Source organism: Hemiscyllium ocellatum, chromosome 23 (genome assembly GCF_020745735.1).
Source record: "Hemiscyllium ocellatum isolate sHemOce1 chromosome 23, sHemOce1.pat.X.cur, whole genome shotgun sequence".
Classification (NCBI taxonomy): Eukaryota; Metazoa; Chordata; class Chondrichthyes; order Orectolobiformes; family Hemiscylliidae; genus Hemiscyllium; species Hemiscyllium ocellatum.
In genome coordinates, this window is record NC_083423.1 from 29,005,955 (window position 1) to 29,031,923 (window position 25,969).

The 25,969-nt window shown below is 42.5% G+C and overlaps 1 long non-coding RNA gene across 2 annotated transcripts in view; it reads left to right on the top strand.

Annotated features, from left to right (window-relative positions):
• The first annotated feature begins 2,694 nt into the window (after nucleotides 1-2,694).
• LOC132826889 (uncharacterized) overlaps nucleotides 2,695-25,969 on the top strand; it is a 91,538-nt gene continuing 68,263 nt past the window's right edge. For both annotated transcript variants that reach the window (XR_009645933.1, XR_009645932.1), the window contains exon 1: nucleotides 2,695-3,038. This is a non-coding gene — a long non-coding RNA (uncharacterized LOC132826889). The remainder of the gene's footprint in view (nucleotides 3,039-25,969) is intronic.

The following is a 25,969-nucleotide window of genomic DNA, read 5'->3' on the forward strand; positions in this document are numbered from 1 at the left end:
TAGCTCGAGTTCATTAGATGGGTCAGTGTTTGTCCAATGTGTGCAGGAGGGTTTCCTGACACAATATGTAGACAGGCCAACAAGAGGTGAGGCTATACTGGATTTGGTTCTAGGTAATGAACCAGGCCAGGTGTTAGACTTGGAGGTAGGTGAGCACTTCGGGGACAGTGACCACAACTCGGTGACTTTTACTTTAGTGATGGAGAGGGATAAGTGTGCGCCGCAGGGCAAGAGTTATAGCTGGGGGCAGGGAAATTATGATGCAGTGAGGCATGACTTAGGATGTGTGGATTGGAAAAACAGGCTTCAAGAGAAGAACACTAATGAGATGTGGGGATTGTTCAAGGAGCAGCTACTACGTGTCCTCGATAAGTATGTACCAGTCAGGCATGGTGTAAAGGGCCTTGTGAGGCAGCCGTGGTTTAGTAAGGAATTGGAATCCCTTGTGAAAGGGAAGAAGGCGGCATATGTAAAGATGAGGCGTGAAGGTTCAGTTGGGGCGATAGAGAGTTATAAGGTAGCCAGGAAGGATCTAAAGAGAGAGCTAAGAGAAGCGAGAAGGGGACATGAAAAGTCTTTAGCTGGTAGGATTAGGGAAAACCCAAAGGCTTTCTATAGGTATGTCAGGAATAAAAGGATGACTAGGGTAGGTATCGGTCCAGTCAAGGATAGTAGTGGGAAGTTGTGTGTGGAGGCGGAGGAGATTGGAGAGACTCTAAATCAATACTTTTCATCAGTATTCACTCAGGAACAGGACACTGTTGCTGATGTGAATATGGAGTCACAAATGATTAGAATGGATGGCCTGGAAATATGCAGGGAAGAGGTTCTGGGAATATTGGAGAGGATGAAAATAGATAAGTCTCCTGGGCCTGATGGCATTTACCCTAGGATCCTATGGGAAGCTAGGGAGGAGATAGCAGAGCCATTGGCCTGGATTTTTATGTCGTCATTGTCAACGGGAATAGTACCAGAGGACTGGAGGATAGCGAATGTGGTCCCCTTGTTCAAGAAAGGGAGTAGGGATAGCCCTAGTAACTATAGGCCAGTGAGTCTGACTTCAGTGGTGGGCAAAGTCTTAGAGAGAATGGTAAGGGATAAGATTTATGAACATCTGGATAGGAATAACGTGATCAAGGATAGCCAGCATGGTTTTGTGAAGGGCAGGTCGTGCCTCACAAACCTTATTGAGTTCTTTGAGAAGGTGACTAAGGAAGTGGACGAGGGTAAAGCAGTAGATGTTGTGTATATGGATTTTAGTAAGGCGTTCGATAAGGTTCCCCATGGTAGGCTAATGCTAAAACTACGGAGGTATGGCATTGAGGATACATTAGAGGTTTGGATTAGGAATTGGCTGGCTGGAAGGAGACAGAGGGTAGTAGTTGATGGACTATGTTCATCTTGGAGTGCAGTTACTAGCGGTGTACCACAAGGATCTGTTTTGGGACCATTGCTTTTTGTTATCTTTATAAATGATCTAGAGGAAGGGCTTGAAAGCTGGGTAAGCAAGTTTGCGGATGACACAAAAGTCGGTGGAGTTGTGGATAGTGAGGAAGGAAGTGGTAGGTTACAGCGGGATATAGATAAGTTGCAGAGCTGGGCAGAAATGTGGCAAATGGAATTCAATGTAGCTAAGTGTGAAGTCATTCACTTTGGTAGGAGTAACAAGAAGATGGATTACTGGGCTAATGGTAGGCTACTTGGTAGTGTGGATGAGCAGAGGGATCTTGGTGTCCATGTACACAGATCTCTGAAAGTTGCCACCCAGGTAAATAGTGCTGTGAGGAAGGCATATGGTGTACTGAGCTTTATTGGTAGAGGAATTGAGTTCCGGAGTCCTGAGGTCATGTTGCAACTGTATAAGACTCTGGTGCGGCCTCATCTGGAGTATTGTGTGCAGTTTTGGTCGCCATACTATAGGAAGGATGTGGAGGCATTGGAACGAGTGCAGAGGAGGTTTACCAGGATGTTGCCTGGAATGGTACGAAAATCTTATGAGGAAAGGCTGAGGCACTTGGGGCTGTTCTCATTGGAGAAGAGAAGGTTTAGGGGAGATTTGATAGAGGTGTATAAGATGATTAGGGGTTTAGATAGGGTCGACACTGAGAACCTTTTACCGCTAATGGAGTCAGGTGTTACTAGGGGACACAGCTTTAAATTAAGGGGTGGTAGGTATAGGACAGATGTTAGGGGTAGATTCTTTACACAGCGGGTTGTGAGTTCATGGAATGCCCTGCCAGTAGCAGTGGTGAACTCTCCTTCTTTATGGTCATTTAAGCCGGCATTGGATAGGCATTTGGAAGTTATTGGGCTAGTGTCGGTTAGGTAGGATTCGGTCGGCGCAACATCGAGGACAGAAGGGCCTGTACTGCGCTGTATCTTTCTATGTTCTATGAGTGAGCAGTCAAAGTCCGGTCTTCTATAGGACACACTAATGCTTCAATGTTTTAAATCCTGAGATTGCAGATTACTAGTCTGAGTATTAGATTAGATTCCCTACAGTGTGGAAACACGTCCTTTGGCCCAACAAGTCCACACCGACCCTCCGAAGAGCAACCCACCCAGACATATTCCCCTACATTTACCCCTAACACTATGGGCAATTTAACTTGGACAATTTACCTAATTTGCATATCTTTGGACTGTGGGAGGAAACCGGAGCACCCGGAAGAAACCCATGCAGACACGGGGAAATTGTGCAAACTCCACGCAGACAGTTGCCCGAGGCGGGAATTGAATCTGGGTCCCTGACGCTGTAAGGCAGTAGTGCCGGGTATGTTACGTCTTCAAAACACACACTAAATTTTAGGCTTGCATTTACACATTCATTTTAGCAATTTATATGCAAGCAATGTAATTTACTTCAGTGAAATATGTATGGGGCTCTCCCGCCCCTCCAACATAACTCTAGTGGAAGAGCTACAAATAGCCTGAAAAAAAGCACAATTGCTGGTTCCAAGACATCTCAGAGCAAAACTGGAAATCCCTACATTATGGCCTGCTATTGATACATTTTCATTTGGAAATGTTGGAACTGGGTGAGTAGAGTGAAATGACTTTTCTATTCTCCAACTCATTCAACTATAACAGATTTTGCTTTAAAATTTGGAGATGACACACTTTGCCCATTTCTGAAAGTGTCTGATCATTCACATTTGAGGCTGTGGAGAAATTACTCAAATAATTTCCTTCATTAAATGAGAAAGTTTATTGAAACAATTTTCCTCATTTGAAAAGACTCAGTAGAAAGCCATTCGTATGTTTATGCTTTTAAACTTGCACACACACAAGTGTAATAGATAGATTAAGAGAACAGGTTTATCAGGATTTTACAGTCTGTGAATGCTAAAACATAGGAGTGTAAGGTTAACTGTTCCTTGACTGCTCCCTGATGCATTGAGTTCAATGTTGTGGTCGCTGAGTTCAGCTGTTCTCCTGGATGCAGTTGTACGAAGCAGATTACCACATTATAAAAACATTCAGCTGACAGTCTGTTTTCTCTCAGGGTGGTCACTTTTGCAGAATTGGGCACACCACATCCAGGGAGAGAGTGAGAGCATTTAATGAGAGCTTCTCTTTGGTACAGCATTGCCTTAGTTTCTCCTCCTACTCTGTAAGGGTTCTTAAGTATTCTTATTTGTATATTCCAGTAAGATTGTATTAATTCATGCCTGTGGCAATAGGTGATTGCATTTAGTTGGAGATGGAGGAGCAGAATCTCCTCAGGCTCTGAATGCTGTGAGCTTTGGCAAGCAATTGGAGGAAATTGGGTGAAATGTTGACCAAGACCCTTCCCAATGTTGAGACCAAGAAGTCACATTTCCAACCAAGCCCTGGATATTGAGATGAGATTCTCAATAGAGAGTGGAAAGAAGGTTATTCCTCATTATCAGAATCTATATGCCCCAACTTCGTCTCACTTATGCACAGGCTCCAATCCTTCTAGCCATCAGATCGGGAACTGGATGCCGAGAATGTCTGACATGTAAGTGTGAGCAGATAACTGGTGACTCCAGCTCCTTACTGGCTTCTCTGAACCTCCATCTTGGACCCTGCACCAACTTCTCAGTGTATGCTCCATAGGCAGTGATGGGGTGTACTCCACATCTGATATGTACTAGCTTCACCATATCATCATGGCACATCTTCAATCCACTTACAGTATATTTCTGCACTACAAACCATGCTGCACTTAGCAGTGCACTGGCATCTATCATTGTAATGCTGCTGCAAAGACACCTGCAAAGACTGCAGGGACAGTCACCCAGCTCGCAGACTGAACCAGCTAAATCTCAAGGGCTGCTTGCTCATTCTCACTTTGCACCAACATGGATGCTCACTACACCACTGTCTTGCTCTGCCTTGTTGTGCTTTGCCCACTCAGCCAGAGCTTAAAGGCTCATCATCTGTCTTGCCTTGCTGTTTAATGAAGACACAAAGCCAGGCAGTTGTCAGCAGTAATCAGTCAGAGGGGGTGGGTATGTAACTGTACAGCACCATGCTTCCTCAATCTCCCACCTGTACCATGTATCAGCAGTTTACATGGTAAATACTTCAGCCAAATGGCTCCAAGTTGAAGGGGGTGACCCTCAGCTGTTAACAGTCAGCTGGTACGGTTGGTCAAAGATATCATCCATTATCAGTCAAAGGGCTTGGCCATGGGGAGCCATCTTCTCCAGATGCTCAGTTTCATCAGTCCCACTACCTTGGAGGACTGGGCCTTGGTCAGTCCTGGGAGTCTGTTGAATGAATGTCAAGGAGTGGGTATCAGGGGGCACTGTTATGGTAGGGAGGTTGAAGGTGGATCAACAATGCAGACCGGAGGCAACAACTTAGGAAGCTGAGGGGACAAGGATAGTGAAGAGGGAAATTTGACTTATAAGGTGGAGGCAATCCTTCCGCATGGGAGGACATGGAATGCTGTGGAGATAGGGTTACTGGCTGTCACCAACACCTTGGCCTTGACAGGGGTAGTTTGCCTCACAATGCTGGGCAGCACTAACCCTGGAGCAAAGTGGCTTGTAGTGCAGGGTCTTAAGGTTAAGTGTTGCAGTCATATCTGCAGGTCGTGGGGGAGAAATGTGGGTAGTGATGGTCTGCCCATGCAATACAAGACACAAAAGGACATGGAGGTTCAGGGGCTGTGGAGACCTGATGATCAGACTGAGTCTGAGATTTAAGGCATCTAGTGCGACCTACATTGTCTTCCATGATCTTTTGATTCTGAAATGCAACCTAGAGATGGAATATGGCTGTGACCAGATCTGAGTGGGTAAGAGTTAGTGTTTTCTTCTGGGCCATGTCACTCTTAGCAGCCTCCAACAAATGCTGAATAGGCTCCTCATAAAGAGGTCACAGTTCAAAGTCCCCTCAGTGTGTACAGGAGGTACAACAAGAGCAGTATCATTCTCAATCTTATTTCCTCCAGATGAGTGAGGTACAGTCTTGGCACAGGCCAAGTATGGGACACTATTACAGTGGGAGTGGGATCTGCGATCTGAAGGGAGTGGGTGGCAACCAACCTGCCCTGGTGGTCAACAAGGTGACAACTGCATTGACCTTTTGGATGATTGCTCCTTCCAAGAAGCCACTCGGGACTTGCGTGAGATCTCTCAGTTGTCCACTTACAAATGCTTCAAGTGTGTTTGTGAGGGCATTTGTACCAGATTACACCGCTTACTCTCATTGCCCTAGGATGAATCACAGAATCCTTACAGTGTGGAAACAGGCCTTCAGCCCAACAAATCCACACCAACCTTCTGGAGAGTATCCCAAATAAGCCGATTCCCCTAATCTATTACTGTACATTTTACCCCTCACTAGCACGTCCCTGAAAATTATGGGCAATTTAGAATGGTCAATTCACCTGATCTGCACATCTTTGGACTGTGGAACGAAACCAGAGCACCCAGAGGAAACCCACGTAGACACAGGGAGAATGTACAAATACCACACAGACAGTCATCAGAGGCTGGAATCGAACCCGGGTCGCTGGTGGTGTGAGGCAGCAGTACTAACCACTGAGCCACTGTGCAACCCTATCAGTAAGGTTCAGTATCAGGGTGTTATAGTCTGTACACACTTTGCATTGAGAGGCCCTTACCCAAATGCAGCTGAGTTCATCAATGGGAAGACTTCCATTCTGTCAAGGTGCAAGCGGTCTGTGGATTATTGGTTCCATTTTTTAGAAGTTTGTGCACAGTTCCTTGAGAGCTGCCATGATGGCTGTATCCCCTAAGAACCCTCATGCTACTGCTGTGTGTGTTGGGTCACCTGCCTTACAAAGATTTTACTGGGGGGCAAGGGCACCTACTCCATATCCAAAGTTGGTGACTCCATTACACAACTCCCCGAGTGAGGCAGAACATAGGTACAATCCAGGCCATTCTTCAGCCACAGAAGTGATGGAGAAGATGGTAGACTACTGCAAGATAAGTTCCACTGCTTGGATCTTGTTGGGACTTTGAAGAATACTCTGTGCCTAGCAAGCTGCATAATCCTAAAATGCTCTGCCCTGCACAACTGGAACAGTTGAATAGGGAATGTAATGGAGGCTGATAAGCTGGGAGAGGGGGACCAGTGTTCTGTGGAGGACCATCATTCTCTGAATGACAGAATGCAACAGCAATGAGGGCTACAAGCCAGGTAATTGACAATCGGTTGCAGTAGATGAGAACAGGGTGCAGCAATAATTTGTTGACAGTAAAACTATTGGTGTTTGACAAACATGCCGTCTGATTTTGTCCAAGAAACAAGTGCAGCTTCTGACTGCTTAATTTCAGTTTGCATGTGGATGAGCAATGGTCAATGTTTTGAACCTTTTCAAGTCTTCCCTGTGTGTGATGATTCCCCAGTGAAGATTGATAAGGTGCAGGGCTACAGTGAGCACTGGGCAAACAGCAGCAGTGACTTGTCATAAGGAATATGGCTAAGGACAGGTAAGCAGTGTGGCCTGGTGCTTATACCATATTTCGGGGAGCAACATGCAGTTGTATATGCAAAAACGTGCTGGCCATGCCACCCCACTTGCCATGAGAGGTATTGGTTTGTAGCTGCAATGCCACTATGTTGATGGTGAAGGGCATTTCTGGACTGCCAGGTGTGATAAAAAATGTGCCAATGCTGAAGATCCCAGGATATCCCAGCAATGGTGAGGACCTCTGCCAATGGGAAGTGGGAAAATCCGGCTAGCATCGGACAAAGGAGCAACTAGGTGTAGTAGCTAATTAATGAGATAAGTGTGGGCCAATAGCACAAGAAATCTTGCTAGGCCTCAAGGAGAGAAGCCCTCCATGAACTGACGTTCAGGTAAGATTCAGCCCCCAGTCTTTTCTGCTCCCCATGTGTTTGAATGTCTGTTTTCATCCCACTTGGTGGAATGTGAATGGGGTAATTTGCAGTGGGCAGTCCCCAACTGTAAAAAGAACACTTTTCTGTAGAGGATCTCAGTTATTTAAAATCCACCAGAAAAAGGAGAATTTCCTTGTAACAAAGATTACAATAACAGTTCAGTAATGGCATTGAATAAGAAACTGCCTGAAAGAAGAAAGTGTTGTTGATTGAATTACTTGTCTTTGAAAAGGATTTATCAGAATCATATAACTCCCTGTGTTGCTTTACAACAAATTATTCATAGATATGATGACTTCATTCACAGGCAGTTTTTAAGAAAATATTATTGCTGCTCTGCTGTATCTTAATCCATTTTATAACCTTTAAGATTTTTTTTTATTCCAGCCACGTACTAAACACAGTCACTGAGACCAATGAACCAAATTGTTTCTGTCCAACATTAAACTCAGATTTCACAGTCAGTGGTTCTTCTGGCTTATTTCCTTCATTACAGTCTGGGTAGACTGAACAGTGCAACAATTTACGATGAAAAAAATTCACAACTAAGAGGTTGTCCCATTGCAATTACTGCTGAATTTTAATAAACAGAGTGGGGAGTCATCACATCTCAGGAGTGGGGGCATCAAGTGTACATGGATTAAGAGTAACAGCTTGTGAAAATACTGCTTAATAGTCAATTCCAAGACTTTGCCATCATTTGTTGTAAAAGCATGTGCAGATTATTGCAGAGCATTAATCATTTCTGCTGGTTGGAAAAAGACAACTGTACACCAATTCAATTGGTACAATAATTGTAGTCATTTGACATCTTACACACTAGAGAAAAAAAACTAAACTACATCATAATGAACAGCTGTTTATTGCAGTCTATCATTAAAAGTAAATTGAGCTCAGCAGTTTAGTAGGGAGACTTCTGAGTGACCCTGTCCCTCTTTCTGTTTCATGATGTCTCCAATTACTGCTGGGGGCTAATTTGGGTTGTTGTCCTCTCTGTTAGTCTTGCTGTACCTCACACACCCTCTTATACATGTGTCATACACTTATAATTTAAAAATTGGAGATGTATTTAAAAGTTCTATGAATTTACTTAAATGCATGAACAATACCAATTCACCAATACTTAAGGCATAGTATGCCATTTGAAACAATGGAATAGAGAGACTTTTGCAGAACACACCAAAGTTATTTACATGAATCCCAGGAGCATTTGAAATCAAGGCATTGAATGCAATAGAATGGTAGCAAGTAGTCATTATGTTGTCAGTAATCAGAAACATGAATGTGAAAGAAACTTACAAGGGCACAGAACATTCCAATATGCTGAGCAAGTGCGGAAAACAGAGAAAGTGACAGAGATTATCTTAAGGAACATGTAGGGAGAGGGACGGTGAAATAAGGCACTTGAAGGGCACTGTTGAAAAGATTATAATATTATTTAGTTAATTCTTTCCAATCAGCTAGACGGTCAGGATGACTTTTGTCTGGTGAAAACATGATGCAATGCAGCATATTAATACGAAATGTCAACACAATCAATAAAGGTCACCATGATTTTGGTGGTGGGAAGGTCATTTAGTTGTGAGATAACACTTCTGAGTAGAAAGAAAATCAATACTGAACGTAATTCCATTTTGATTTAGTCCCTTCCCTACCTCCTTCCCAATTCTCACGGTTTGCATTGACCTTTATAGACATTGCATGTAAATATTTAATTGGCTACATGGGTGCTTACTGGTGGTAGATAAAAGGAAAAAAATACTAAGAGTTATAAAAAGAAAATTAATACAAAGGTGTCCATACCTTTGAACCAGGGGAATCCAGTTCTATTATCTTGGTATTTGTATAATTTGAAATAAATGTTCTAACAATAGAAAATAAATACTAAATGTTGGTGCATTGCTAGTGTCCCTCGGTCCCCAGGAGCCCTAGGTTCAAGTCCTGCCTACTCCAGTGCTACTTCATAACATCTCTGAACAGGTTAGATAGAAAACCAATACTAAATGTGATATATACATGAAATCAGTATGAAATGATAAGGGAATAAGAAAAGAGAGGCAAGTAGTGAAATTAAGTACAGCACAGTAACTTTTAAAATGCTCATCCATGTAACATGGGAGCACACACAAGCACATGTGTTTCAAACCACTATGCTTCAGTGTTACTGTTTACATTATTCAGATTAAGTTTATTTTTCTTTCATTCATTCGTGGAATGTGGGCATTTCCAGCTGTGCCAGCATTGACTGCCCACCCAGATTGACAGGGTTGTTAAGAAGGCATACAGTATTTGGCCTTTATCAATAGAGGGATTGAGTTCAGGAACCAGGAGGTTATGCTCCAGCTGTACAAAGCTCCGGTACGGCCACACTTGGACTATTGTGTACAGTTCTGGTCACCGCATTATAAGAAGGATGTGGAAGCTTTGGAAAGGGTGCAGAAGAGAGTTACTAGGATGTTGCCTGGTATGGAAGGGATGTCTTACGAGGAAAGCTGAGGGCCTTGAGGCTGTTCTCATTAGAGAGAAGAAGGTTGAGAGGTGTCTTAATAGAGACAGACAAGATAATCAGAGGGTTAGATAGGGTGGACAGGGAGAGCCTTTTTCCAAGTATGGGGACGGCAAACATGAGGGGACAAAACTTTAAAGTGAGGGGAGATAGGGATAAGACAGATGTCAGAGGTATTTTCTTTACTCAGAGAGTAGTAAGGGTATGGAGTGCTTTGCTTGCAACTGTAGTAGATTTGCCAAGTTTAAGTGCATTAAAGCCGTTATTGGACAGGCAAATGGACGTACATGGAATAGTGTAGGTGGGATGGGCTTCAGATTAGCATGACAGGGCGGCGCAACATCGAGGGCCAAAGGGCCTGTACTGCGCTGTAATGTTCTATGTTTGTGTTCTATGTCCTGTTGCCCTTGAGGAGGTAGTGATTGGCTTCTTTTTGGAGCTGCTAAAGTTTATGTGCTGCAGCCAGCCCCACATTACTGCTAGGGAGAGATTTCTAGGATTTTGTCCGAGCAACACAGAAGAAATGGCATTATATTTCCTAGTCAGGATGGTGAGTGGCTTGGAGAGGAACTCACAAGTAGTGTATCTGCTGCCCTTTTCCTTCTAGATGGTAGTGGTCATGAATTTGAAAGGTGCTGTTTAAGCAGTCTTGGTGAATTCCTGCAGTCCATCTTGTAGCTGAGGCACACTGAGTGTTGGTGGAGGAGGAAGTAAAATGTTATGGATGTTGTACTAAGCAATTAGGCTCTTTTGTCCATATTTCAAGCTTCTTGAGTGCTTTCAGATTTTTCAATGTTGGAGCTGCACCTCTTCAGGTAAGTGGGCCGTATTCTATCAGACTCTTGACCTTGCCTTATGTATGATAGACAGGGTTTGGGAGTCAGGAGGAGAGTAACATGTTGCAGGATTCCTTGCTTCTAACCTGCTGTTGTAGCTACAATATTAATGTTGCTGGTTCAGTTCAGATTCTGGTCAATGGTAACTCTAGGATTTAGATAGTGGTGGACTTAGCAATCATAATGTCTTTGAACGTCGAGGGGTAACAGATAGATTCTCTCTTGTTGGAGATGGTTATTTCCTGTTACTTGTTTGTCATGAAGGTTACTTGTCTCTTTTCAACCCGAATCTGGATGTTCTCCATCTGTTATTGCATTTCGCACATGGACTGCTTCAATATCGAGGAGTCACAAATAATGTTGAACATTATGCAATCATCAGCAAACATCTCCATTTCAGATTTTCTCATGGAGAGAATGTCACTAACTACCACAGATATAGTCTGACAGTGATATCCTATTGGACTCCCTCAGCTCGGTCAGTAAAGGTGTTGCTGAGCTCCTGTGGATGATAGACATTAAAGTCCCCCACTCAAAGTACATTCTGTACCCTTGCCATCCTATGTGCTTTCTCCAAATGATGTTCAAAATGAAACAATTCTGACTAATCAGCTGAGGGGAGCAGCTTGTGGTAATCAGCAGGATGTTTCCTTGCCCATGTTTGACTTAATGAATCCAGAATCCATCAAGTCAATGTTAAGAACACTCAGAGAATCTCCCTCCTAGCTATACCATTGTGCCACCAGCTCAGCCGAATCTGTCCTGGGACAGACCATACTCAATGATGGTGATAGTGTTGCCTGTGACAGTGATGTAAGGTACGATTCTGTGAGTATGACTATGTCAAGCGAGAGTTTTAACAGGCTGTGAGATAGCTCTTCCAATTTTGACAGTACCCACGCGCTCCCCTCCCTCCTCCAAGATATTGGATTGATGGAGCAGAGTTTGTTTTCCAGGGCCTAGATTGATGCCGGATCATCTATCTGGTTAGATTTGTTCAGCCCCTGAGCTTGGGGCTCTGCCATTCATAGGCTCATACAGTGAGTCTGGCTGCTTCCACATGGCTTCATTGCTGGATTTGCAGCTCCATAGCTCAGTCACGCATTTTTTGTGCTTTTGTTGCACTGGGGCCTCCTCCTGAAGGAGGTCAAGGCTCCATGTATCTCCAGCCCACTCCATCTCATGAGGCAGAGCTGGAAGACAAGCTGGGACCTGTTGATCAACTCGGAGGCAGGACCCATTGGTAAATTCAGAGCCAGCACCTTTCAGTCAATTCGGAGCAAGGACAATTCAGAGCCAGGACCCATTGGTCAACTCGGAGCCAGGATCAGTCGGCTGACATCCAGTGTTGACACAGCATGGCTGCTCAAGCTCTGGGATGGGTGAACATAGAAGTGATGGTGCCCATGGTAGCAGAAAAGGAACTCATGGACAAGGGCAGACAGCAGAAACTGGAGGAGCAGACAGGGTGAAGTCTATGAACAGGGAAAGATGAACTTCTGAAGCTTTCAGTTTCAGTAACATCAATTTATTATCATGTGATTCAGTATTTCCTAATTTAAACAATTTATTCAGTAATTTATTCTGTAATCCAAGATGGCGCCGGAGCATGGTGATATTATACACTGACAATAATAAATAAATCTAAAATCTATTCTAGTTGATACTGGTCTTTCGGGGCCATTTTAGAGGGCAAATAAGAGGCAACTGCATTGCTGTGGGTCTGACGTTATGCGTAGACCAGACCTGGTAAGGAGAGCAATTTTCTCTCACTAAAGGACATTCGTGAGGCAGGTGACAATCAATAAGCATTTCCTCATCTTCATTAGACTTGCAATTCCAGATTTTATTGAATGAAAATTCCACCATCTAAAGGGGTGGATTCCCAGAGCTTTCCCTATATCTCTGGATTACCAGTGTGGCGATAAAATCACTAATGTATCACTATAGACTTCTCCCTCTATTGAGGAGGTCATAGTCAGGAATTATAACTGAGAGTAAATCCTTCAAAAACATTTTTTGGGTGATTTTGGACAGGTTAAACCTAGGTGGAGAAAGTATAAAATTAAAAATTCAATTAAATAATCAATAAGGATAATGATTTAGAAAGACTGTATGGAGAAGAAAGGAAGAGACATAAGAAAGTATTAAATAGTAGCAAGGAAAAATAAGGCACTTGGTGAGATAGCACAACAATAACATTCTGCTGAAAAATTCTTTACAGCCTCTAATAAGAAGATGATAGTCAAGTATCAGTGAGAAACCAGTAAGGAACTAGTAACATGTTGCACAGGAGAATGGATGCACTCAGTATGTAATTTCTTGGAATTCTTTACACAAGAGTAAAGCAATGCTCCACTTTTCCCAACTTTAATAGAGAGAAACATTAAGTTGGGTGCACATCTAATGGCGGACCAGTAGGGTCTGTTTGACACTGTCTTCAAAATGACCGACTCTGTGTGAAATTAGCACTTTGACATCAGCTAAATAGAGGCTGTAAATAGGATAGTAAAGCTATCAACCAATATCTCTGATAGAAAGGATCAATTATGTCCCTGGGTACTTAGAAAGGAAAGTGAGGAGATTACTGAGGTTCAATTTCTCATTTTTTGACAATGTGAAAGAACACAGGGGATGTTTCCACAGACTGAAAACATTAAATTTGATTCCCATGTTAAAGAAAGAAGCCAAAATCAGTCACAACAGCTGCACAACAACTCATTTGACCCCAATAAGAATAAAATGGAAATGCACCTGTTTGTGAATGTCATAACAAATAGAATTAACCTACTAAGACTCCGGTATAGTTTGACTTGGTAACATCCCAAATGATTGGGAAAATTCAAAGAGTTGAGAGGTAAACATCTTTTGACTCATTTTTGGATGCATACAGTACAATTTCAAGGTTCAACAGACAATTGGACTAAAGGCCTGATTTCTATTAATATACTATCATAGGTGGTGACAACACCTCCTCCATGATAAACCTCCACACCAGTGCCCTGCAAGTCTGTGTACTCTGCCCCCTATTATACTCCTTATACATTCACAACTGTGCGGCCAAATTCCTCCCCAACTCCATTTACAAGGTTGCTGATGATGCCACTATTGTAGGCCAGATTTCAAACAATGACACACAGAGTACAGGAAAGAGAAAGCATGCTAAGCAGCATGGTGTAAAGACAACAATCTCTCCATCAACGTCAGCAAAATGAAGGTGCTGGTCATTGACTTCATGAAGCAGACTGGAGGACATGCTCCTGTCAGCATCAATGGTGCTGAGATGAAGATGGTCGAGAGCATCAAATTCCTGGGAGTGTTGATCACTAACAATCTGCGTTCCTTGCAGTCTTGGGTAAAGCAGTTGCTATATACCACATTGTGATGCATCTAGATAGGATGCTTTCTATGGTGCATTGGTAAAAATTGGTAAGAGTCTTTGTGGACATGCTGAATTTGCTTAGTCTCCTAAGGAAGTAGAGATATTATTGTGCTTTCTTGATCGCCGCATCAATGTGGGTGGACCAGGACTCCATTGATACTCCCTGCTGCTTCATGAAAGCAACAAATATAATCAAATACCTTGCCCACCCAGTTATACTTCTTTCCACCCTCTTCCATCAGACAGAAATATTTAAGTTTGAATATATGCACGAACACATTCAAGAACAACTTCTTTCCTGCTGTTATCAGACTTTTGAATGGACCCCTCGATTGTTAATGTTCATCTCTCTCACTGCACCTTCTCTGCAATTGTAACACTTTGTTCTGCCACCAGATGCAATTTGCATGGTATGATCTGCCTGTATAGCATGCAATACAGTACTACTCACTGTATCTTGGTACATGTAACAACAATAAATCAAATCAAATGCAATACTGGTGAGGAACTCCAGAGACAGTTCAACAGTCATTGAGAGACCAAAGTCAGCTACCTGAATCACTGGGACAAATGCTCCAGCACCAATGAAAGATTAAAAAAAATACAGTTTACCATTCATTTTTATAAGGGTCTCCACCAAGTCAGTTTTTTTGGATGGAAAACAAACAGATGCTTGACCCCTGATTTGAATATGGATTAGGCCTGTTTCATGTCGATTTGTACAGGTACGTTTACTATTGTGATGGTGTCCTTACCTCAGGTGTGTAGCACTTTTGCACAGTATTGTTTCCCCAGTTAAGCTGCACAATAAGAATCATTTTTTCAAGATGTTCCTGGAATTCCAAAAAACACATAATGAAGTGCATACACGTCTCCTTTAATATCTACACTAAAAGGCATCAAATGCATGATGTGGATGTGGATTAGCAAGTGGCTAAGAGGAAGGAAACAGAGCTTTATGAACAGAGGTAGATAGCAATGAGGGAAGTAAATTAGGGTGCTCCAGGGAACCATTGGACTCCCACCTTTTCCTACTATACACAATGGCCTGTAATTGTTGTTTTGAATTCATGATGAGACTATGTAAGCAAATGTGAACTCAAACTAGGTTAGATCTTAAAAAGACAAAGCAAAATCTTTTCATTGCATGTCATTACATATGAATTCAAAGCACTGTATGGTGGAAGTAGAAATAGGAAGCATGTGTACTTCATGCAGTGTTGATAGGTTCCAATTGACACCAGCTTTTCTGCACAGGCACAATAGCTTACTAACGTTGCTGACGATCTATTTCACATATGTCCAGTAGCAAAGAATCTGCATGTTTTAATGGCAAGTTTTACTCAGTGGCCTGAGCTGTAGTTGGCAGGTTTTCTTACCTGGTTAAGCCAGGGCAAAAAATAGACACATTTGTCTGGCATTTTACAGATTGACAATGATCCCAACCACCAGCCCAAAACTCAAGGGCAATGACAGACTTCCCTGATTCTGGGAGATCTAGGGTGTATCAATGGCCTAGTAGTATTATTGTTAGACTATTATTCCAAAATCCCTGGTAACGTTCTGGGGACAAAGTTTGAATCCTGCTACAGCAGATGGTGGAATTTCAGTTCATTAAAAGAAATTCTGAAATTCGGACTCTGATGATGCCCAAGAAAAATCATTGTTGATTATTGGAAAAACCCATCTGGTTCCCTAATGCCCTTCAGGAAAGAAAACTGCCAGACCTTGTTTGGCCTACACTTGATTCCAGACCCACAACAATGTGATTAATACTTAAGTGACCTCTGGGAGCTAAGAAATGGGCAATCCTGGCCTGGTTGACTACATCCTGTGAATGAATAAAACAAAAAACCATTCCTATGGGGGATAACCTATAATTATTGCCAGCTAGCTGGATGGAGAGTAACCCTATAGTACCAGATTTGCCACCAACAGTGGTGTTTGGTGGGGGTCTGCAGCCGTGGGAGTTGGGTGATGTTGGTACAGAGGTAGCCCTTGCTAGCAATGAAACACATTCATGTGCTGTAGGATGTCTAATCAGGCATTCCACCCACCTCTACCGCATACTTTCCCCCTTGAATCAAGAAGCTATTGGAACCCCCAGCCTCCTAATGGGGCCCAAACATTAGTCAACCTACCATCTTGGTAGTTATTCTGAGTCTTGTAGTATTGATTGAGGAGTTCTTGAACCAGGCAAGTGAGCAGATGGGAAATATGAATTTGCTTTCACCATCCAATGTTAACTTTTAAAGAAAATCACTCATGGAATGTGTGCGTCACTGGCCACGCCAGCATTTATTGCCCACCCTTAATTACCCAGAGAGCAGATATGAGTCAATCACATTGGGGTTGGACTGGAGTCACGTGTAGGACAAATCAGGTGAGTTTGGCAGTTTCCTTCCCAATAGGACATTAGTGAACCAGATGGACTTTTACAATACTTGTTATACTAGGCTTTTTAAAATTCCAGTTTGTTTTTAAATTCAAATTTCACCAGTTGCCACGATAGGCTTCAACCCATGTCCCGAGAACATTAGACAGGGAATTTTGCATGTTTTTCAGTCTGATTGAAAAGAAAATATCTGAGATTAGCAGCTGTTTATTTTTCAGTACCAATATCCCAGAATATCTGAAGTAAATATTGATTCCTTAAAGAACAAGTCACTATCATCCTGTCAGCAATTCAGCTGTTTAATTTATAACACCATCTCAATATAACACAACATTTTATTTAAATCAATTACTTCAGAGAAATGGCATGATCTCACTGATGTGGAGTACCATGATGAACAGTTTGTAATTGATTCTTCAGGGCTTATGTTGATTAACACATTTGGTTAACTCACTATACACTTTGTTCAGATGGTGTTTATGCGAGCAGGCGTCAATTGATTTGAACCACTTATATGGTTCTTTATATATGGAGGTTCTACACTTTGAGAAACATAGATCACTTGTAGTGCTCTGGGAAAACGGCCATGCTGGGTGTTGCAGTTTTTCCCACATTATTTGTAGCAATATTCTTGTAGGTGCCTCTCTGCTGTGATTCAGATTGTTCCCATATCCTTCCCCTCCTGGCAATCAACCATATTTCAGTGACAAACTGATTTCTTCAATCCACTTTACTAATCTCTTGTGCCATGGGAAAGTCACAGATCAATTGACTAATGAGTTTAGAGTAAAACTTTCATCACCGGTGACTTCTGTGATTGAAACAGTGCAGCTTTTCCCAGTTGCACTTGTTTTACCATGGAGGACTGTTTGTCTGCCTATCGTGATACAGTGTTCCTTTCCCATTGCAAATGACATATTGCCTCATCTGTGACTTATTCCCTTTTTTGTTTAACAAAGTAAATCATGTCTCTTGAGCTAACATGAAAAGAAAATCTCACCTGCTACTCTTATAAATTCCACTGTCCTCTTGTTCTAAATTAGAATCATCCTAATATTCAATTAATTTTGGCTATTGCTTCTATGATCTCTGACAGTGTTCCTTCATTGCTGCTGCTTTCATCTGATCTATGCTGTTAATAGATTATATACACCTTAACATTTGCTCTCCATCAGCTGCCTTTTCTTCTAAGACCACAGAGGTTCTTAAATATATCTGCATAACTTTATACTTTGCACATAGGATCTTTCTTACGTCTGTGTTGGCAAATCAAATTACATTAAATATGAATTAAATGAATTGTAACTGCATGTGGTATTTAAATGTAAGTATTTGAAACATTCATCTCTACTGTACACTCAGCATTGCAATGCTTTGAATGTGATACTGAACTGAGATCAGCTCTGCATATTTTGATGATACCAAATGTATTTGAAGATGGGTGGTTTAATGGTGTCTTGGTCTAATATTACTCCTTCAAACACACCACAGATAACAGATGAATGAATCATTCATCTCATTATTCTTTAAGGGACTACAGTGTGTCAATAAAATGGAATGGTATGCTTTTCTAATGACAAGGGTCACTGAACTAAATTTAAAATATTTAATGGTATTTGCAATGTTTGAAGGAATCTTTAAGAGAGTGACAAGATTCTGTAGAAATCCAAATAAATTATTCTTTTGCCTGTCATCTGCATTAATTTAAAACTGACTTAAATCAGCTGCATGTTCCTTACTTTCTGCATTACCTATTGAAGAGTCTTTTGCAAGGTTAACAAGCTTACAACTGCAAGCACATTTGCTGTGTAGATAGCTTTGAAATTAAAGTATTGACGCCAATACAATGTATGTCAGGATAAATCTTGATCTGGACAAACATTATGGATAGTCGATCCCATGAATTTTATTTAAAGACAAATTGCCGAGAATGCTGGAAATCTTAAACAAATGCAATGTAAATGCTGGAGAATCTCAACAGGTCTGGGACCATCTGTGGAGAGAGAATCAATGTTCCGTGTTCAGTACGTTCTTTGGAATTTATTTTTATTTAGTTGAGTATTGGGCAAGTGTCACAATGGATTTGAAAGACACTTTGCCAGCTTTTCACCTGTATAGTTGAGATAAAAATGAATAAAGATCAGTCACAAGGAATAGAATATAGTCTACTTTAAGGAAACACCATTTAAGTTGGTCACCAAAAGATTCATAAGCTGAAGTTAAATCATTTAAATCTTAATGTGACTGTGGCACATGGCAATAATATATTATATGTTGAACATTTCTATGAAACCTTGATCCCCCAAATATTAACATTATGAAATAGTATAAACACATCCACAGTTTAATTCATATATTAGGAACCGGTTTACTTCCAAATCTTTGTAGTTATGGGGAACTTTCCATGCTGTGGAAACCTGCATTTAATAATACACATCTGGTAACTATTAAAGTAATGCCTGTTTTCCAGAAAGACATGCCAAGAGCTCTCGGTTATGTCAAAAACTGTTCTCTGATGCATTCGTAAGTGAATGCAATTGCAATTCAGCAGAATTACTCTTTTATAGATGCAAACAGATCCTTAGTGGTAAATCTATTTAGAATAAGATAAACTTTGTTTCACCTGCCAGTCATAGAAGTGTTTTTACTGTATTCTGTGTACTCAGTAGACCCCACCTAATTGTTCATAAAAGAAACTCAAAACAGTGTACGTACTAAGTTTCCCAACAAAGCAAAGTTAATAATGTTACAGCAATAATCAAAAAATACTCAGGAACTTGTAAATATGACAGGGCTCTGTCATGCTGAGAATATGCTCAGTGCTTATACAAAGTATTATTTAGCAACATGCTTGCTCAGATTAAATCTTCAAATCTGCAGTATTAAGGTGAAACCTCAAGAAAACTTCAATATCCAATTGTGTGTTGAAAAGAAACTCCAACTATTTTATAGATTGCACTATCTTCTCCATGACCCATAAATTATGACATGATTATTAACAAGAATTTCGCTCTGAAAGAACTCTTCCAATTTCATTATCCTGATTACTTCTTCCAAAGATTTGTTCTTTTCTCTTTGACTCAAGAGCTGCTTTTAACACCTGATGAAGGAGCGGTGCTCTGAAAGCTAGTTCTTCCAATTAAACCTGTTGGACTATAACCTGGTGTTGTGTGATTTGTGACTTTGTACACCCCAGTCCAACACCGGCATCTGCAAATCCTGCTTTTAACATGACATGAGAAGTTCTTATATTATGAAAGGAAGCAATTGAAAATGTAACAGTATTTAAATCCACCAGGAATCTTTTGATATGAAATTATAGGTTTAAACCAAATTTATTTCCTGACAGCATGCAAAATTCTGGTAAAATTGCAAATCGGTAATTGCTTTTACAAAGAATATTAATGTTGTAGTTCGCTAATTTAGGTTTTGATACAAAAACGTTGATATATACATTTAATATTTTGTATCCAATAAGTTGGTGGTTAATTTTGACTGAAGCATGTTCAGGTACATCCATTGGGCAGCAGAGGTTTGGTTACCAGTTATCCAGGATGCCAGACTTCAGGACGTACCTCCAATTTCATATCTTCATGACTCAGTCCAGTCTGCTCCTTCAACAATTAGTCTTGTCCTGAGTCAAGTGTGACTCTTCTTCAGAACTGATTTTCATTTAGTTGAGTATTGGGTAGATGCTACCATGGCTTTGAAAGGCACTTTGCCAGATTCTCACCTGTACAGTGGGGACAAATCTCCAAATCACAACTTCTAGCAGTACAGGAGCATTTCAGTCCACACATATCTATATTATATCCACTCCAGTGCCTTCCCATTTATTGATCCAACTCTGTTTGGAAAGAGTTAAAACAAATCTGGCTGACGTGCTTTTATCATGAGACAATCTTGCATTGACAGTGTTGGCAAAGAGTAAAACAGCCATTTATTCAACATAATAATTGACCTGAGAGATAAATTGTACTTCTTTTATGTTTTTCGCTGAGCTACAAATATGTATTTGTGATGTGAGCATGCTGTTGCTCTTTGGTGTAACAAATTGCCCTTGCGTTTGTTTGCTGAAAATGTGTTGCTGGAAAAGCGCAGCAGGTCAGGCAGCATCCAAGGAACAGGAGAATCGACATTTCGGGCATAAGCCCTTCTTCAGGAATGAAGAAAGTGTGTCAAGCAGGCTAAGATAAAAGGTAGGGAGGAGGGACATGGGGGAGGGGCGATGGAGATGTGATAGGTGGAAGGAGGTCAAGGTGAGGGTGATAGGCCGGAGTGGGGTGGGGGCAGAGAGGTCAGGAAGAAGATTGCAGGTTAGGAGGGCGGTGCTGAGTTCGAGGGATTCGACTGAGACAAGATGAGGGGAAGGGAAATGAGGAAACTGGAGAAATCTGAGTTCATCCCTTGTGGGTGGAGGGTTTCCAGGCGGAAGATGAGGCGCTCTTCCTCCAACCGTCGTGTTGTTATGGTCTGGCGATGGAGGAGTCCAAGGACCTGCATGTCCTTGGTGGAGTGGGAGGGGGAGTTAAAGTGTTGAGCCATGGGGTGGTTGGGTTGGTTGGTCCGGGCGTCCCAGAGGTGTTCTCTGAAACGTTCCGCAAGTAGGCGGCCCGTTTCCCCAATATAGAGGAGGCCACATCGGGTGCAGCGGATGCAATAGATGATGTGTGTGGAGGTGCAGGTGAATTTGTGGCAGATATGGAAGGATCCCTTGGGGCCTTGGAGAGAAGTAAGGGAGGAGGTGTGGGCGCAAGTTTTGCATTTCTTGCGGTTGCAGGGGAAGGTGCCGGGAGTGGAGGTTGGGTTGGTGGGGGGTGTGGACCTGACGAGGGAGTCACGGAGGGAGTGGTCTTTTTGGAACGCTGTTAGGGCAAGGGAGGAAAATATATCCCTGGTGGGGGGGTCCGTTTGGAGGTGGAGGAAATGACGGCGGGTGATACGCTGTATATGGAGGTTGATAGGGTGGCAGGTGAGAACCAGTGGGGTTCTGTCCTGCGTTTGTTTGGCCAATATATCTTTACTATTAATTTGGGGATTTGCTGCATTCTCCCAAATTGCTTGCCATTGCCCATGCTACTTTGCAACTGGAGAAACTGCACAGATAAGAAATCTCTAGGAAGTCATAAACCTGTTTATCTCAACTGTAAATCTCTTCAATGATGGAACATCAATAATCCTCCACAGTAGAGAACTTCAAAGATTCGCAACATTTGGAGTGAAGAAATTTCTCCCTACCTCCCTATCCTGAAACTGTGTCCGATTGTTCTTCATTGTTCCAGAGCTCCACCTACTTTCGCATACACCTGACTCTATCCACCAATGAACACCTTCTGGCTTCAAATGACCAAGCAAACAGTTGGGACAGATGGAGACAGACTATATTATAATGAATTTCAAAATTGAAGAAATAAGTTCTAACAATTTAGCTAATAAGCAAAATATGGAATAGGTTTTCTGCTGTAATTATTGCATACAAAAATGGTTTCAGATAAAGCTATTAGATGCATTAACAAATACACAATTAGATTCCCTACAGTGTGGAAACAGGCCCTTCAGCCCAACCAGTCCACACCAACCCTCCGAAGAGCACCCACCTAGACCCATTTCCCTCTGAATGATGCACCTAACACTGTGGGTAATTTAGCGTGGTAATTCACCTGACCTGCACATCTTTGGAGTGTGGGAGGAAACCAGAGCACCCATGCAGACACGGGGCAAATATGCAAGCTCCACACAGACAGTCGCCCGAGGCTGGAATCAAATCTGGGTCCCTGGCACTGTGAGGGAGCAGTGCTAACCACTGAGCCACTGTGTCATCAGCTTTGATTCTTACAGATAAAGAAGATGATGACAGTCTATACTTTTCAGAGGCTTGATACAATCTAACTCCAATGGGCATGCTATTATAGAAAAGTAGACTCAGGGAAGAAGCAGCTATAAAGGTTGATTCAAAATGTAAATCCTAAATAAGCTGTCTGCCGTGAGTGAGTAGGAGGTGCAGAGGCCAGGGTGAATTGGATGATAGCCACTGAGTGAAGAATTAGAATGTGATGTCACGGAGAGAGGTTGGTGGCACAAAGCTTTGCAGAGTGCAGAAGGGCATTCGTGACTTTGTTATGGAACTATACTGGCAGATTGATAGGAAGCTATTCTCTTTGATGTTAAGAAATAGGGAGCAGAAGTTCCTCTCCCTTTGCAGCCAGAAAAGTTGGAATTATGGTGATAATGAAAAATGTCTGATACCCGACTTTAAAATCTTGCCAATGAGCAACAACATGAATTTCCATCTTATTAAATCCTCAATTCTCCTTATTTCTGCATGACTTACAATAGTCCTCTCATTCTATAAGAAACTAGATGGTGCAAATTACAAACATTTGAATCAGAGCAGGTAGTCAGCGAATGTGGCTCACCAAATGCTTGCCCCAGCCATCATCCCACTGCTACTTCACAACAATGCTCCTGCATATGCCATGGCCAGCATCCTTCTCGACCTTCCTCTGTACAAGATCATGCCTGCACTGGCAGCAACTCAGAACTGCTTCAAACCTTTAACAATTTACTTTAGAGGTCAGGGACACCAAATAAGCTCATGCCATGTGGCTTTGCACGCAAGGACACATATGTATCTCATACCTTAACACAGGATGGACCTTTCAACTCTTTGTTTCTTTCTATTAGTGTTGACCCACATTGCTATTCTCTGTCTATATCACATTGCTTCCTTAATGCACAGGACCTCTAGCACTCAGCTATGGGCTACCAGCCTTGGTAACTTATTGCTTTTTGTCACAGAGGCAGAGGCAGAGGCAGACAGCTAGTTAATGGGAGTGGGGGGAGACATTGAATAGTCAATGGGGTAGAAGGGTCACTAGGTTTTTCCATGCTACACACACACACACACACACTCACACACACGCGCGCGCACACACATCACACACACACACACACGCACACATCACACACACAGACACACATCACACGCACACTCACACACATCACACGCACACGCACATCACACACACGCACACACAGAAACACATCACACACACGCACACGGACACCACACACAGACACACATCACACACATTACACACACGCACACACATCACACACACAGACACACATCACACACACGCACACACACCACACACACGCACATGCATACACACACATCACACACACATATCACACGCACACACATCACACACACGCACATGCATACACACACACGCACACACACATCACACACATGCTCGCACACACAGATACACACATCACACACGCACACATCACACACACATCACACGCACGCACGCACATCACACACACGCGCACACACATCACACGCACACACATCACGCACGCACACACACGCATCACACACACAAACATCACACACACACATCATACACACACATCTCACACACACACACACATGCACACACACACATCACACGCACACACACACACACACACACACACACACACACATATCACTTGCAAATGCAGCATGTGTCACACGACAAGATCAAACACATGGCATATGCTTCAAGGAAACGGGCCATATGTGAAAATCAAAGGAGAGCAGTTCTTTGTAGGGCTAAGAGAGACTATAGTTTGTCAGAGGGTACTGTCACAGTCAGTCAAACCCTTTTGACCAAGTCCAGTCTGAGGGCTGGCTGTGGTCAGTCAAGCAGTTGGTCCTACCAGAGTCTAGGGATGAGTGCCTTTGCAGTCTGGAAAATGAGTCTCTGTTTAGAGAATGGGCCACAATTAGCCCAGCAGATCAAATGCAACATTATGGGGCTTACAGGTGAGTCAGTGAGTGCTGTGGTGACCTCAGTCCAGGGGCTCAGCCAGTTATTCCTGCAATGAGACAAACAGAGGATTGAATATGATGGAAGTGGATGGAAGGACAGTTACTGCTGACTTAGGAGCAAGAGATGTAATGAACTGCTCCCAGAGAGCCCTGTTAATATGTGTGTACTGTAGGAGAACTGGAGTGAGTGTGAGATCGAAGAGAGAAGATGGTGGCACCCATCTTTGTGACATACAAAACATCATTGACCTTCTTCTTGACTTACAGATCATTCTTCTTCACCAGGGACTGATCTGGGCTGCACATTATCTCCGAGTTAGCTTGGTCTGGTGGGTTTCTTTTATATTCACTCACAGGATGTGAGTTCATTGGCTGGGCAAGCATTTCAGGGCCTCGTCCTGTGGTCAGGACTGCCATTCTCTCCACCACCCCAACCACTAGAATTCCAGGTCTCAGGGGAGCAAGTTTTCCTTTCCTCTGGTCCATGTCTTGAATATAGAATCTCAAGCAGCATAGTGCAAGGGCAGGTTCCTGGCTTGCAGGGTCTGAGGTGGCATGTAGTGGGCTTTAAACATGAAGCTCGCAGGATGAACATATCTTAGTCAAGAGATTCCACAGGATGGGTGCCCAGCAGCCCAGGTGCATCACTAATAAAATGAAGGGCTGAAGATAAAATGATGAATGCTGACCTGGATGATAACAGACCAGATGAAATGTCTCTCACTCACTAAAACACAAAGTGAAAATGGCAAAATTTAGCCCTGACTATTTATTCCTTAAGTACTTTATATCTATTGGATGTAACCTGACCTTTCAGTGAGGTGTTCAGATTCTATTACTATAAATGAGTCACATGACAGACTTTTGAAAGAAGTAGTGTTTATATTCCTCATGTGTTTCTACACATGGACAGCATTATGTGGTTTTTTTTCCAAAGTGAGCCATTTTGGGCAGATTTTTCTGGATCTACGCAGAGCTTTTAAAAGGGCGGGCAGGGGAACCTAACTGAGCCACAGCAAGTTCCGTTTCCTTATGGCAGTTTACAGTTTTTCTCTTAAATTCTCAGAACTTTGGAGGCATATGGACAAACTTCTGGCAGATGGGAGACAGTGAGGGTCTGCAGCTGCTGGAGATCAGAGTTGAGAGTGTGTTGCTGGAAAAGCACAGCAGGTCAGGCAGCATCTGAGGAGCAGGAAAACTGATGTTTTGGGCCAGAGCCCTTCATCAGGAATGGCAGGTGGGACTAGTTTAGTTTGGGATTATGGTCGGCATGGACTGGTTGCACTGAAGGGTCTGTCTCTGTGCTGTATGACTCTATCAGTCTATAACCTGTATGGAGAGTCAGCTTTCCTGACTTCATAGTCCAGAACCTGTTTTGCACTCATCAGCATGGTATCAATAATCACGAACATGCCAGGCTGCTGGAATCATGTTCACTGACAATTTTGTTAGCCAAAAGCAGGAAACCCACGTATTCATAAATGTGACTATTTTTCCATAAGGTGTGTACCTGGTGGAAGAGATCACTTCCTCCAAACTCCGCTAAGTATTAACTTCCTCAGTTACTTGGTCATAACCAAGTTGTTACTTTACGCAATGTCTTCAGCATGTTAGAGGTGAAACCAGACAAGACCATAAAGACTGCTGAAGAGAGGTGGGCACATTGGCTGACAGC